Source organism: Fukomys damarensis, unplaced genomic scaffold, assembly GCF_012274545.1.
Source record: "Fukomys damarensis isolate Sample0158 unplaced genomic scaffold, DMR_v1.0_HiC HiC_scaffold_13, whole genome shotgun sequence".
In the NCBI taxonomy this organism is placed as follows: Eukaryota; Metazoa; Chordata; class Mammalia; order Rodentia; family Bathyergidae; genus Fukomys; species Fukomys damarensis.
The window spans coordinates 32,641,010-32,654,384 of NW_022900925.1; the positions used below are offsets into that span (position 1 = coordinate 32,641,010).

The following is a 13,375-nucleotide window of genomic DNA, read 5'->3' on the forward strand; positions in this document are numbered from 1 at the left end:
TCTCTCTCTCTCTCTCTCTCTCTCTCTCTCTCTCTCTCAATAAAAGAAGCATAACATTTGAAACCATGGCTCAGCCCAGAATTCTGGAACCCTAAATACTCAGACTGCAAAATTTCCAAAACCTCAGTCCATAAAGAACAAACAAAAACAAGCTGAGAATCAGGAGCCCAGGAATTAGGGGAAATAAATTGGGTACATAATTCTAAGTCACATCTAAGTCACAGCCCTGCCACTTCTAACTTCATGGTGTTCTTTCCTTGCAGGGCTCCCACCCCCTAATCCTGTGACGAGCCCTGGCACACATCACATAGCCCTGCGACAACCTTCTGACAAACCCTTGTCCCACTATCCATCATCCCAAGCCCACACTGTAGAAATATTCACCAACATTTCCTCCTGTCTCCGGTCTCCAGATAAGTAGATCTTGAGCCGAGAACACAAAAGTGCTCACACTCTGCTCTCAAGCCCCAGGAACCTGAGTCCACCATGAGGAGAGGTGGTAGGAAGTGGCTGGGAAGCAGGTAAAGAACAATCCGAAATACGACTTAGAAGCAAGACCAAAATGCGAAGCTAGGCAGAAAACCAAACACACAGTGCTCAAAATTGATTCAGTAGAGAAACAGAGTCTAGGCACAATGCACACTGTGTAAGAGGTCAACTCCTGGATGCCAAGCCGGGGATGGAGGTCGAATCCGGACTTTGCAGGACTTCCTGAGCTTTCTTCTTCGGGTTTCTGAGGCCTTGGCCGTGGCCCTAGGCAGGGAGGACTGGATGCAGTATCGTATTCTGACCCACACATTGCCAACCCACTCCAACCCCAAACCGTAACTAGAGCACATCTCCCAACTCCCACACTTCTAATAGTTCCCAGGTGCTTTCAGCCTAGGTGATCAAATTCTTTAGCAAAGCTGACAAAGCCTTACTGAATGAGTTCTCAGCAGCGGCCCGTAAATGTATGTCCCAGCCCTTGTCCTGTGGGTTGGGAACCACCCATCCCATACACTTCACTGTCTAGAGACTCATTTTTTCCAGCCTCCTGGCCTTATCCCGTGTCATCCCCAAGTCTGAAATACTCTTTCCAATTCTTTCTCACCTCTGCAAGTACTCCACATCTTTTTACCCCACTCTTCTTTTACTGCTTCTGCAAATTAATGGTTTTCATTTTTTGGCAGATTCATTGATGCACATAAAATACTTTCATCATTTCCACCCCTCTTTCCCATCCTCCCCCTAGCTACATATTTTTGGAGAGTTTTATATATCTTTCTCATATCTGTCCCCTCTCTTACCTGCCCTTTAACCCTATCCTCTGTCCTCTTACTCCCTTCCTATAGCCTGCCTTCTACTTGCTTGTCATCTTTTTTAGATTCCACATATCAAGGACACTGTATATTTGTCTTTCTGAGTCTTGCTATTTCACTCAACTCAATGGTCTCCAGATCCATCCATTTCAGCACCACCCCTGGTTTCCTTGATCTCCCCCCAAGTGTGTTGAAGAGACTCCTTCTATCCTCTCAGTTCATACCTCATATTGGTTGTATCTCTAATATTACTTCATCCATTCTGTATTACAAATGTGCAATATACAAACAACTTCATGTTGTTCTGTGTTCTCCTGTTCACGCATGCCAGTTCCCTGAAGGCAAAGATGGTCTTTCCATTCATCTTTGCATCTCTCCATTCTATGCAAGAAAGACAAAGAAATCCTACCACATTACTTTGCAAATAGTAGATGCTCAGAATCATTGATATACAGAATTTTCCTACAGGAGGGAAGAGCGTATTTGATTCTCTTCAGTTCAGAGTTATTGAGCTTCTTCTATATACCCAGTAAGCACCAAGCACAGTACTGAGTTATTTTATATCTATTTAAATATACTGTTTCACTTGGCAGGCCTAGCAGTTCTGCCAAGTAGATCTTGGCCTTACTTTGCAGTTAAAAGAGCTAACATCAGAGAACTAAAGCTATACAACCAAGGTCACAGAGCTAGTGAATGTTGAAACCAGAAAGTCATAACAAAGTCTAGGTTAACAGCCTTCCCTCTGATACTAAGGAAACCTTGGATGAGCATGCTTTTGACTGATCTGGAATGGAAAGATTCTTCCCTTTGGGACTATAATCATGGGGCGGGGGGTTGTTTGGCTGTTTGGTCGTTGGTTTGTTTTGTTGGGTTTTTTTGTTTGTTTGTTTTTTGTTTTTTTGTGGTTTTTTTTTTTTTTTTTTTTTTTTTTTTTTTTTTGTGTGGTTTTTTTTTTTTTTTTTTTTTTTTTTTTTTGAGGTACTAGAAGTTGAGCCCAGGGCCTTTGCACTGACCTACATCCCCAGCCATTTTTTTTTTTTTTTGAGACAAAGTCTTTCTAAGTCTCTAAGTTTCCCAGACTGGGCTCAAATTTGCAATCCTGCCTTAACCTCCCAGAGTGCTGGGATGACAAGCATGTTCCACCACACCTGGGTTAGTCCTACTCTTTATACTGGACCTGGTATAGTCTGAATGTCTCTGTCATCACCCAACCACCAAGTTTATGTTGATATCCTAACTTCATGGTGATGAAATTAGGAGGTGGGTCCTGGGAGGTGTTAGGTCGTGGCAGTGGGGTCCTTCATGAATGGGATTGATACCCTTATTAAACAGACCAGAGAGAGGACTGTCTCTCCCCTCCCACTGTAGGAGCACATCACAAGAAGGTGTCATCTACAAGCTGGAAAGCTGAACTCACCAGACACTAATTATCTTAGATTTCCTAGCCTCCAGAACAATAAGACATAAATATCTGGTTTATAAAGGATCTAGTTTATGATGTTCCGCTATAAAAGCCCAAGTGAACTAAGGCAGTACTTGATATATGGTAACTTTGCCAAGGATTCCCAGGCCCAGAGCAATTAAATCCAAGTCTTGGACTGTGTGTCCATCAGTACAGCGGATGGCTTTTAAGTCACAGGTGATTCCACTCGGTCATCTGCAATGTTGGCCACCTGTCAGAACCACCTGGGATACTTCCAAAGGTACCTACCTGGCTAGTACTGAAAGTGCTACACCTTCTCCAAGTAATCCTGGAGTTGCCAAGACAGAACCCCACTGTTCTACATCCAGATATTTGCCAAGCAGTTACTAATATTTATAGGCTACCTGACTCTCAAAGAATACGCAAATAAAAATGGTATAATGGAGAGCTGCAGAGAGAAAAGAACAATTCCTCTAGGGCCCAGGGTGCTAGATGCCAACACATAGAAACGGTGAGATGCAGAGGTAGGATTTCCAGAGGAAGTGAGGATGCCCAGCCCTCCCACCTAGTTACCTAACTCGCCTATTAATCACCTCAGGGTTCACACTCAGTGGGCGGTCCAAAGATAATGAAGAGCTAACTTCAGGCTCCAGCCAAGAGGAAGAAGCTGGGCCTGATGGTGCACACCCATAATCACTCAGGAGGCTGAGGCAGGAGGATTGCCACAAGTTCAAAGCCAGCCTGGACTACATAGCAAGACCCTATCTCAAAAAAATAACAAACAAACAAACAAAAACCAAAGAGGAAGAAACAAGAGCCGAACTGTCACTGTGCCCAAGTGCATCACCCCCGTGCGTGACAGCCTCCATCCCTGGCCAGGGAAGGAGATAAAATGCTCCTCCCTCCTGGGCCGAAGGTGCCCCACAAGTGAAATGGGTATACTCATTTCTTTTCTCATATCCTAGCAAGTCATGAAAACAAAACCAGAGAAGAGGCGAGGAAAAGCTTGAGGAAAGTGCTACACAAATGTCAGGTGGTACCAACGGGAGAGGTGCAAATGCTGCTGCTGAAGAGAAGATGCACTTCTGGGACCTGGACACAGCGAGGGACCTGGGAACACAGGCTTCACAGCCACCCAAGGAGGGCCGGCTGTGTGGCAGCCACAGGCGCCACCCTGCTGTATGTGGGGACGCACCTCCCACGCACAGATGAAAGCGTGAGCTGCATCTTGTCTCAGTCACTTTGCTGTCACACAATCCACGACACCCGCAGTCCACGGTGGGCTGCTCCCAGGGGAGGGCATGGCAGGGAAAAGCTGTGCAACCCATGGTAGCCAGGAAGCAGAGAAGGGCAGATGGGGACCAAGTACACACCCTTCTGGGTCACGACCACCTCCTGACAGCACATCAGCCAGGAGCTCAGCAGCAAGTGAATCCCGGGGAGAACAGTACTCCCATCCTGCAAGCACCTTCCAGACACAGGAGGGGGACATGTTTGATCTAAACCATAACACATCTTAAGAGAAATATTTGGAGAGTTGGGAATTGCGGGTTGGAAGAGAAAGCCCCCTCACCCCACCCCCAGGGATTGCAGAAGGGGGAAACTGACTCCAATAGCAATGTCTGGGAAAGGAGGCTGCCTGGGGGAACTCACTCGAGCTGCTTTAGCTCAAAGTACGGTAAAGTGAGTAGGGAAGGAACCGACTTTCCAGAGGAAGCAGTGGGAAGGAACAGCCATGGGGACTGTGTCCCACAACGGGATAGGGTCCCGTGTGGCGAGGCCACCTGGGAAGCCAGTCAGCTCTTCCCTGCAAGAGCTCTGCTGGAACCCTGCAGAGCCAGAGCTGACTCAAAGCTTCCTCTGATTCTCTTCATCTGCTCTACCTAAGAGACTCATCGTCTGGCTCTGGCCCAGGCACACTGGGCGAAACTGAAGGTTAAGTCCTGGTTCCTGCCCTCAGGAAGCTTACAACCCAGTACAGGAAGGCAGCAACAAAAAAGGAATACTTGAAACCTGTGGGACTTAGGAATGTTTAAGTCCCACCACAGGTATTCTTTTTTTAATTCCAGTACTGGGGATCAAACTCGGGACCCCATGCTTGTGAGGCAGGCATGGCACGACTGAGCTAAATCCCCAGCCCAACCGCCAGTTATTCTTGAAAATGTCGGGTATACCAGTTGGGTGTGGTCTCACAGGCTGCACACTGCCTAGAAGTGCCCAGCTGAGCAGATGATCAAGGACAGATTTTTGCAATTCGTTAGCCTACAGAGAATGAATACCTTCTTGTAATTCACACACAGATACTGCTCCTGCTCAGCTGACGCCCCAAGAGCAGCAACTTTAAGAAGGACAGGAAATCGAGAAATGAAAAACAGAGTCTGTGCTGAAAAGCTCAGTGGGGAGCTTCCCTGGAGGAAGAAGGATCGGAGGCAGGATGGTTTTCCAGATGCGCAGAAGAGCCCAGGAAAGATCTGGGGCTGGCATGAACCTGGCAGGAGCTCTGGGCATAAAGAGAACTCACTGCCTGAGTGCGGGTGAAGGCGGACTGAGGAAAACCGACTGGGTTTAGTAACCGTGGGCCAGGGCCAGGTGGCAGTAGGCCAACTGGAAGGGTGGCAGGGGCCAAAGCAGAAGAGGCAGGTCCTGTTGGATCTAGCAAGCCGGGATGACCAAATGTGAGTTCTACAGGGTTTTTTTTTTTTCTTTAGAAAAATAAAGGAGACTCCTTTACCTCTTTGCAAGCAGTCACAGTACTCAGAAATAAAATAGGGAGCCCAGTTACCTACTCCACAGTGTTTTAGAGGTGTTGTCTTAGAGTGATAGACAATAAGGAGCCACGGTAAGCCTTACGCAGGACTGTGATGTGACCATACGAGAACAAGGGACATACCTGGGTCATAGATCCTGGGACCTCGGAGGGGAAGAAAAAGCACACTTTAGACTTTTTTTCTGGACAGGCAGAAAGAAACTCAAAGCCAAGGTCTTCTAAAGCTAGTTGGTGTCTTCTTTCCATTTCAAAGATCCCACTCCTGCAAGCTCCCACAGCTCCCTGAGTTAAAGGGACAGCCCCGTTGAGCAACGATCGTGCCCAGGAAGAAAGTTCAGCCATCAGCTGCTCCTAGAAAAAGATGGAGAAATTCTAAATGTCCATCAACAGATGAATGGATAAAGAAGATGTAGTATGTATACAGAATGGAGTACTAGTCAGCCATAAAGAAGAATAAATTTGAGTCCTGTGTAGGAAATGGACATACCTTGAGACCATAACGTTAAGTGAAATACATCAAACTCACAAGCTTACATATTGTGAGATTTCTCTTTATAGGAGAAACTAAAAAATATAAATAAAGAGAAAAATAAAGGATTTATAGTAAGAAATGGGGAGATAGATCTTTGCAAATGGGAAGAGGACCAAGAGAAGGAGAGAAGGCAGGGGAAGGGAATGAAAAAAAGAATAGAGATGTGTTATGTACATGGACCGACTGCACACTAGGAATGTAAACATTAAGTACTGCAAATACGCAATAATGCAAAGTTAAAATTGAAAAAAGGGGTTAAAAAGACAACGCCAGGAAGAAAGCACTGGCAAGAGAGGCTGACAGGGCCTGCTAATGTCCAGGAAACACCTCGGCAGATGCCCATTCCTTTCACAGCCGCCATCTTCCTGTGAGATGGGCACCTGTGGTGGCGGACTCCGTCTCACAGCGGGGATGACAGAGGCACAAGAGAGCTGGATATCGTTCAGCTTGGGAGGAACAAAGAAGGGCCCGGCAGGGAAGGGAGTGCTCATGCATCAGCACTCTGTCCTGGCGCCCCTCTGCAAATGGGCTGCTAAAAAACGCAGTGGAGATGAGTTAAAATAAGTAACCAGTAGTGGGAGAACTGAAAACAAGCGCTCCAACAGGTACCCCTGTGAGCGTGTTCGGAGCGGTACCACTCACCACAGCCCAAAGGTGGGAACCACCCGGGTGTCCACCAGAGAGCAGACAGACTAAACCACGACACAGACAACTGTCAGCCCCCAGCGGGGATGAACCCGAGCACGCACGTTCTGTTGGGTGGAGGAAGCCAGCCACAAAGGCCACAGATGGCGGGGTTTCCGTGACGTGAAGTATGCAGAACAACACAGGCCGGCGGTCACAGGAAACTGGGAAGATGAGGGGAACCCGAGCAACTGCTGAGCAGGGACAGGTTTTCCTCTGGGGTGACGAACGGATGCCGTGCACGTACTCAGCACCACTGAGTCGCCCGCTTTAAAATGGGTAACTTTATTTTATGTGAATTTCCCCTCGGTTTGTAAGCTCACAATGGACAGTGCTAGGGGTGAAGGCGCCCGACTGAGAGAAGGAGGGAATTACAGGGAGGCAGCAAACATGAATAATTAGCTGCTGGCTCAGAGATCGCAGCCTCGCTAACTTTATTGTACGGCTCAGTTGTCGGGAAAGTACCGCGAAGAGTAGCGTTTGCTAGCAACTGCATGGTTCTCACGCTCCAGGCTTCTACTCTGCATTTCACTGGCATAACTTATTAAATATCCCAACAGTCATATGTTTTTTAAAAATATTGTTATACCCAAGCACTGTGAGCCAAAAGGAGGCTCACAGCGTTTATGAACTTGCAGAACCAGAATTCAGACTCAGGGGTTACGTGCGTTTCAACGCTGTACTTTGTGACCCTCCTTCCTCTGCCCCTGAAACTGCAGGCTCCGTCCTTCCAAGGGGGTCTCTCTGGGACTGCAGAGGTAGATCACTGCTGGGGACACCCGCTGACACTTTTGCCCCAGCTTTAAATTACACCCGGCAGTATGAGCTAAGAGCTCTCAGTGGCCTCTCCTGGTCTTCTTTCCCAACCAAGGGTGGACCAGAAGTAGTCCCTGGAGTTCAGAGCAATCGTTTTGTTTTCAGCAAATTAAAATCACTGTCGAATCACTGAGGCCGTCTGCAGGATTCTGGCTGCAGGATTATTCTGATGAAAATGTGTATGATAAAGACCCCAGCCAATTAGAGTGAGAAGTCTAACATCAGAGAGAAATGAGCTCTGTTCTGAAGGCTCCAAAGTGTGGGGATTACTAAGGATCTGTCAAACACCCAAGTGAAGCATAGGATGAAAAATGACAATAAATCTTGTCGGAGGAAACTGGGTTCTGACAAGAGAAAATGGTAGAAAGAGCTCAGATCTAAAAATTCAGACAGCTCGACCATCACTCAAAGGGTAAACAACCCAGGCTTTTCAGAAATGCAGGCTTAGAGAGAAGCCACCACACCATGGAGAGCTTAGTAAGCCAACATAACTTAATGGAAAAGAGGAGAAATCTGGTAAGCAATCCCCAGAAGTAACTAGCACTAACCCTAAGGATCCCTCACACTTCAGCAAAGGCACATAGCTGGATGGACTTTTCTTGAGTACATTTTTTTTTAAAAAAACTGATGACACTGGGGAGGAAATGGTTAAAGCATAGATTGTTGTTGATCTTAAATCTATGACAAGAATAATATTTAGCAGAAGCAAAGTAATGTAAGACCTTTATTTGGGTGAAACTGTCCCAGATTGGGACCGTAGCAGAACTTGGGAACTTATGTGCCAGCTGCCCCACCCACCAGGGCTCCAGGCCCAGCCCCCAGGGGGGTCCCCCAAATGTTGGGAGGTGGCAACATGGCGGGCTGTTTAGAAATTGGAGCCGGAATGATTTTGGAGTTCTGGTTAGAGACGACAACTTTCTAAAGGAACTTCGATTACAGTACAAGTACAAGAAAAAGAGAACAGGCTCTGAGCAAGAGTTCACAGTCCATCTCTTCTTCATACTAGCCAGGCTAACTGGGCAAACTGCAGCACTCTTGTGCAAAAGGGTAGGGTGTTGCCTGCGATTTTCTTTCCGAGTGTTTTTACACTGAGAACATGTGCGCACACACACACACACACACACACACACAATGCTTGGGGAAACTCTGAATTCTAAAAAAGTGATTAGTGAAGCTCTCTGAACTTTAGCAGCTCATTTATCCCAAGTCCCCCTCACTGCTGGCGGACATCTTCCCATTACCTGATCTTCTGCGCATGCTGTCCTGAAAGTCCTTTCCGCATTGTTCCACCTGAGGGTCCTCGCTTCCTTCTAACTTATTAGTCACTTGATGGCTCTTCCGCTGGCCAATGACAGGAAAGTTATTCAATCTCTTTGAGCCATAGTTTTCTCTTACGTAAAACAGAGATAATGAATAATAAATACCTAACTCGAGCACATGTTTAAAAACCAGCAAAATCACAGTGATATATGCACACCCTTGTTTATAGCGGCACAGTCTGTAATAGCTAAAGCTTGGGAACCTCCCATTTGCCCATCAGGTGGAGACTGGATAAAGATGTGGTTTTTCTATAAAATGGAATACTACTCAGCCAGAAAAAATGAGAAATTAGAGTCACTCATAGGAAAATGGATGTGTACTGAGGAGATACTATTAGGTAAAATAAATAAGTCACACATGTAAATACCGAACAGTTTCTCTGGTGTAAAAAACTATCATCGTAAATAAGATCCTAATGGTATAATTGAGAATGTGAAATAGGAAGAAGAGGGCTAAAGGTGTAGGGGAATGAGAAGGGTAGGGGAAAGGAAATAAGGGAAAAGAAAAAAATAGAGAAAATGAAAAAATGGAAATAAAGTGTTTGTAAATGGGGAGGGGAGTAGAGGGTGAAGGGAGGGCAGGGGTAAGGAGAAAAAGTGAGAACCAAGACCTGTCATGTACAGGTACAAGATCCCAATGATGAGTGTAACTGTACTGTATCCCTAAAATGTACCAATAAACTCAATGAGAAAAAATAAATAAATAAAAATAAAAACTAGCAAAACATTGACCACAGACTCACAACCAAATAAGAATCATCATAATCTTTCTCTCTGAGCAGAATGAATGCTCTATTTAGAGCGTACCTCCCCACACATGCTAATATCTCTCTTTCAGGGCTCAGCACATAAAGTATAAAATTGAGGCGTCATCAGTAAGTATAGACCTGTCGTTGTCAGACCAATCACTATGAAGAGGAGAGCATATCAGTTACTGGTATTAATTAAAACCCATTGTTATAATCATCAACCCCCAAATCTCAGTGGCTCAGCGTAACAAAGATTCACGCCTCTCTTACAATGCAGTGGTGCTGAACCTATGGCACGATTGCCACAGCACTGTCTCACACGTGAGCCAAGTGTATGAGTTGTTGTCTCTAAACTAAACCCTCAGTATTCAGGTTTAATTGCAGTGTTGGAACTTTGTGATAAAAAAAGTGGGTTTGGGGCTGCAGTTTGGGGACTGGGCCTCTAAAAGTTTTGCCATCACTGTTAAAGTTCAATACTGGGACAGCGGCCCAGCCAGAGCCCACCCTGCTCTTAGAAGCTCTGTCTGCTCTTAGTCTGATGCAGCTGTCCCGGGAGGAAGGTGGACCACCTGGGCAGAAGGTCAGAATCTCCCTGGGTTCCAGTGGCACCTGGCCTTCAACCCGCAAAACCCACGGGATGGGGGAGATGGACTCACCCCCAAGGGCTGGGGCACCTGTGGACCTGTGGACCTGTCTCTGTGGGAACACATACTCATCAGGCGTTGAAGTCCTGGACCTTCTCCCTCCACAAGTGCAAGGACAGAAATTGTGCTATGGCATCTCTTTTTGCCCCTCTAGAGCCTCCTCCACCCTGCCCTGCACCCCAGAGTCTGCCATTGCTATTATAGGTCCTGTAGGTACCTTGGTTCACTTGCTCCCATTGGGAACCACCAAGGATCACCGTCACAAGCAGGAGACAAGTGAGACGGAGGTATTCACTCCTACTACTGTCTCCCAGGCAGGAGGCACCATGTCTGGACTCAGTGTTGAGGCTCCAGTTCCTGCAACAGCCCCCAAGGGCAGCTGCTCCCTCCCCAGACCCACGAGTTCCACCCACTCCTGGCACCAGTGTCCACCGTGCCCCCGGCACCAAGGTGTTCACACTGTGTGCACCTGGACACATGGTGGCCTCCCCAGGACATCAGTTGTGGCCCATATCAGAGATCCAGGGGCCAAATGAGGGTCTAGAGCTCAAGGTTGATGACCCACTGCAGTCTTGGGGGCTGCAAGATGTGCTGAAAAGAGCCCTGCATTCTAGACCCACTTGGGGCAATATCTGTTTCACAAATGAGAGTGAATTCCTTGACCTCAAAAAAACATTTTTCTTATCTCTAAAAAAGTGATGCTATTCTTATTGCACAAGGATATATACATAAGTACAGACTAAATGAACAACCTCCACAATGTTGGCCACAAGAAAGCCTTTAAAATATATCAATTAGTTGCCTTTTTCCCTTTCTCCCTTCCTTTCTTCCTCCCTCCTTTCCTTCTTTCTTCCTCTCTTGCCCCCTCCCTCCTTCTTAAATAAAATACAGGAGAGATCTTTAAATCAGCCTTAAAACATCTTAATCAAGCACCTCCCGTGTGCACGTAGCTCTACAGCAATTGCACAGACTGCTGCCGAGGGCACAAGGCTCCCCGACCCCCTGTGCCTGCTTCCCGAGGGCTGGGGGCACTGGAAAGGAAGAAAACTGGATGCCCAGCAGCGGCAACCACAGCACATGGGGGTAAACTGAGACCTGACGGAGACACAGAGGGAGCACAGTTCCTGGAGCCATCCTGACCTGAGCAGCCCACCTCGGAAGCTTGGGGCTTTCTGTGCAACAGCTGGTGCTGGTAATTGCCTATTCACACCAAGACCTCACTGCACACAGCAACCTGTCACCGGGCAGCAGGTTGGGCTTGACGTCCAACTCTGCCTTAGGCAAAACATTCTTCAGAGTGTAAATGACATTTTCATAAGCGTTTGTCCAGAAAAACAAAAATAATGCAAAAGGAAAAGAAACCACCGTGCTTCACACTCCGGGCTCCTGACAGCAGTGTTAACAGAGCTGCAGGGTGGAGGGAGCTCACAGAGAGCTGGCAGCCCCGGGACAAGGTCACTGCCAGCAGGCTCTCGCCCTTAGCATGCACTTATTACTCCCTGATTACACCCTCTGAGGTCCCCATCACCCTCAGAATAAAGATGAGACTCAAGTCAGTCTGGTCCGAGCGGCCTTTCTTTATCTGATGCTGTCCACTTCCCCTGCCCCAGCACCTTCCACCTCTCCCCTGCTGCCCTGTGGTCCAGTCATACAAATTCTCAGAAGCCCTTGGACAACTCACAGTACTTCAAGTTCCCCTCTGCTTGGAACGTCCTTCCCACTTCCTGCCGGAAACCCCTCAGAGGTCCCCATTCGTGCTGCCCCAGGTGTGCCTGTCCCGTAGTTGTTAGCTCATCTGTCATCCAGCAGACAAGCAAATCCCTGGCAGCAAACACCATGCTCATTTGTAATCTGAGCACTGAGCAGAGTGCCTGGCACATGGTAGATGTCCAATTAATGCGGGATGAATGAACGAAATAGCAAGTGAGCAAAATGCGAAGGTGAGCAACTCCGAAATCACTTGTGCATTCATTCAACCAAAGAGTTATGTAAACTCCTGGGCTAAGAGAGCATTTGGGGCCATGCACTAGCTGATGGGCACCACGGCAGAGAGAGAGGGCACAGGGCAGCTGCTCTCCAGTCACTAGAAATCAGTCTGCTTCCCAGATAGAGGAAAGAGCCATCGTAATCCGCACTGCCATCTTTAATACCAGGTACAACTCCAGTGTTCAGGAGACACAGGAGACAACCCACACTTGCCCAGGGACTCACAGCCTATAGCGCTAAGTCAGGTTTTGCACCTAGGCAACCTGAGGTGAGGGCCACGCGCTTGACCCCTACACAACAGTCTTCCAACCTGGTGATTTCTCCATCACTTTCCAGCTAAGACCCGGCTCAGTTTCCTATCTGTGCCTGGAGGTACATGGAGCTGACCGTCACAGACAACTTCTGCACCTGACCTGCGAGGTCTGCAGTTCCTGCAAAACAAAAGACTAGACTAGAAGTCCTCTGTGGGAGACCTGGGGAAGGGTGCCTAAAACGGGAGGAAAGATGCTTTTGACATCTGGAAGGGACCTATGTGAGCCTCCCTGGAGCCCAGACCAGGGAGGGGCATTTGAGGAAAGGGTGGCACTGACTCTGCATTGCAGGCTGCCTGGAAAAACAGGCCAGAAGGTGGGGCCCAGGCTGGGTAGTGTAAAAAGTAAACATCCACCACCCCACTTCAAATGCTGTCCCCAAAGCATCTCCTTCTCTATGCATGAGGCATAAGTCTGGAAAAGGAATCCGCTCAGATTGTTTATTGCTTCTCAGAGGAACTATCACCTAGGAGCTGTCAGCCTGTATCTCAGAGAAGCCTGAACTAAAAATATCAGCACAATTCTTGGACTCATAGATGACTTGACTACTAGAACTAGAATAATAAAAATAAGGAAACTGTAGTTTGTACCTGGTTTGCATATATTCATCCAATTTTTAAAGCCCTCCCTCCCTGACAAGTTAGCATTATCATCTCTTTGTTTTGGATGAACTACCTCAAGCTCAAAAAAAAAAAAATCTAGCTCGCCTATCGTTAAAGAGTCCAGATGAGGGTCAAACTGATGGGTCTGATCTCAGTTCTCTACTCCCTTTCCCATACCAATCCTTTTGCCCTATAATATTAGCACTGGGCTGCTATTTTGACAAATAAAGTTTTATTGGAA

The 13,375-nt window shown here is 47.2% G+C and overlaps 1 long non-coding RNA gene across 1 annotated transcript in view; it reads right to left on the reverse strand.

Moving 5' to 3' along the window:
• LOC117285881 overlaps positions 1 to 8,859 on the reverse strand; it is a 12,035-nt gene extending 3,176 nt beyond the window's left edge. The window contains exon 1 of the long non-coding RNA XR_004516995.1: positions 8,765 to 8,859. This is a non-coding gene — a long non-coding RNA (uncharacterized LOC117285881). The remainder of the gene's footprint in view (positions 1 to 8,764) is intronic.
• Positions 8,860 to 13,375: the final 4,516 nt, after the last annotated feature.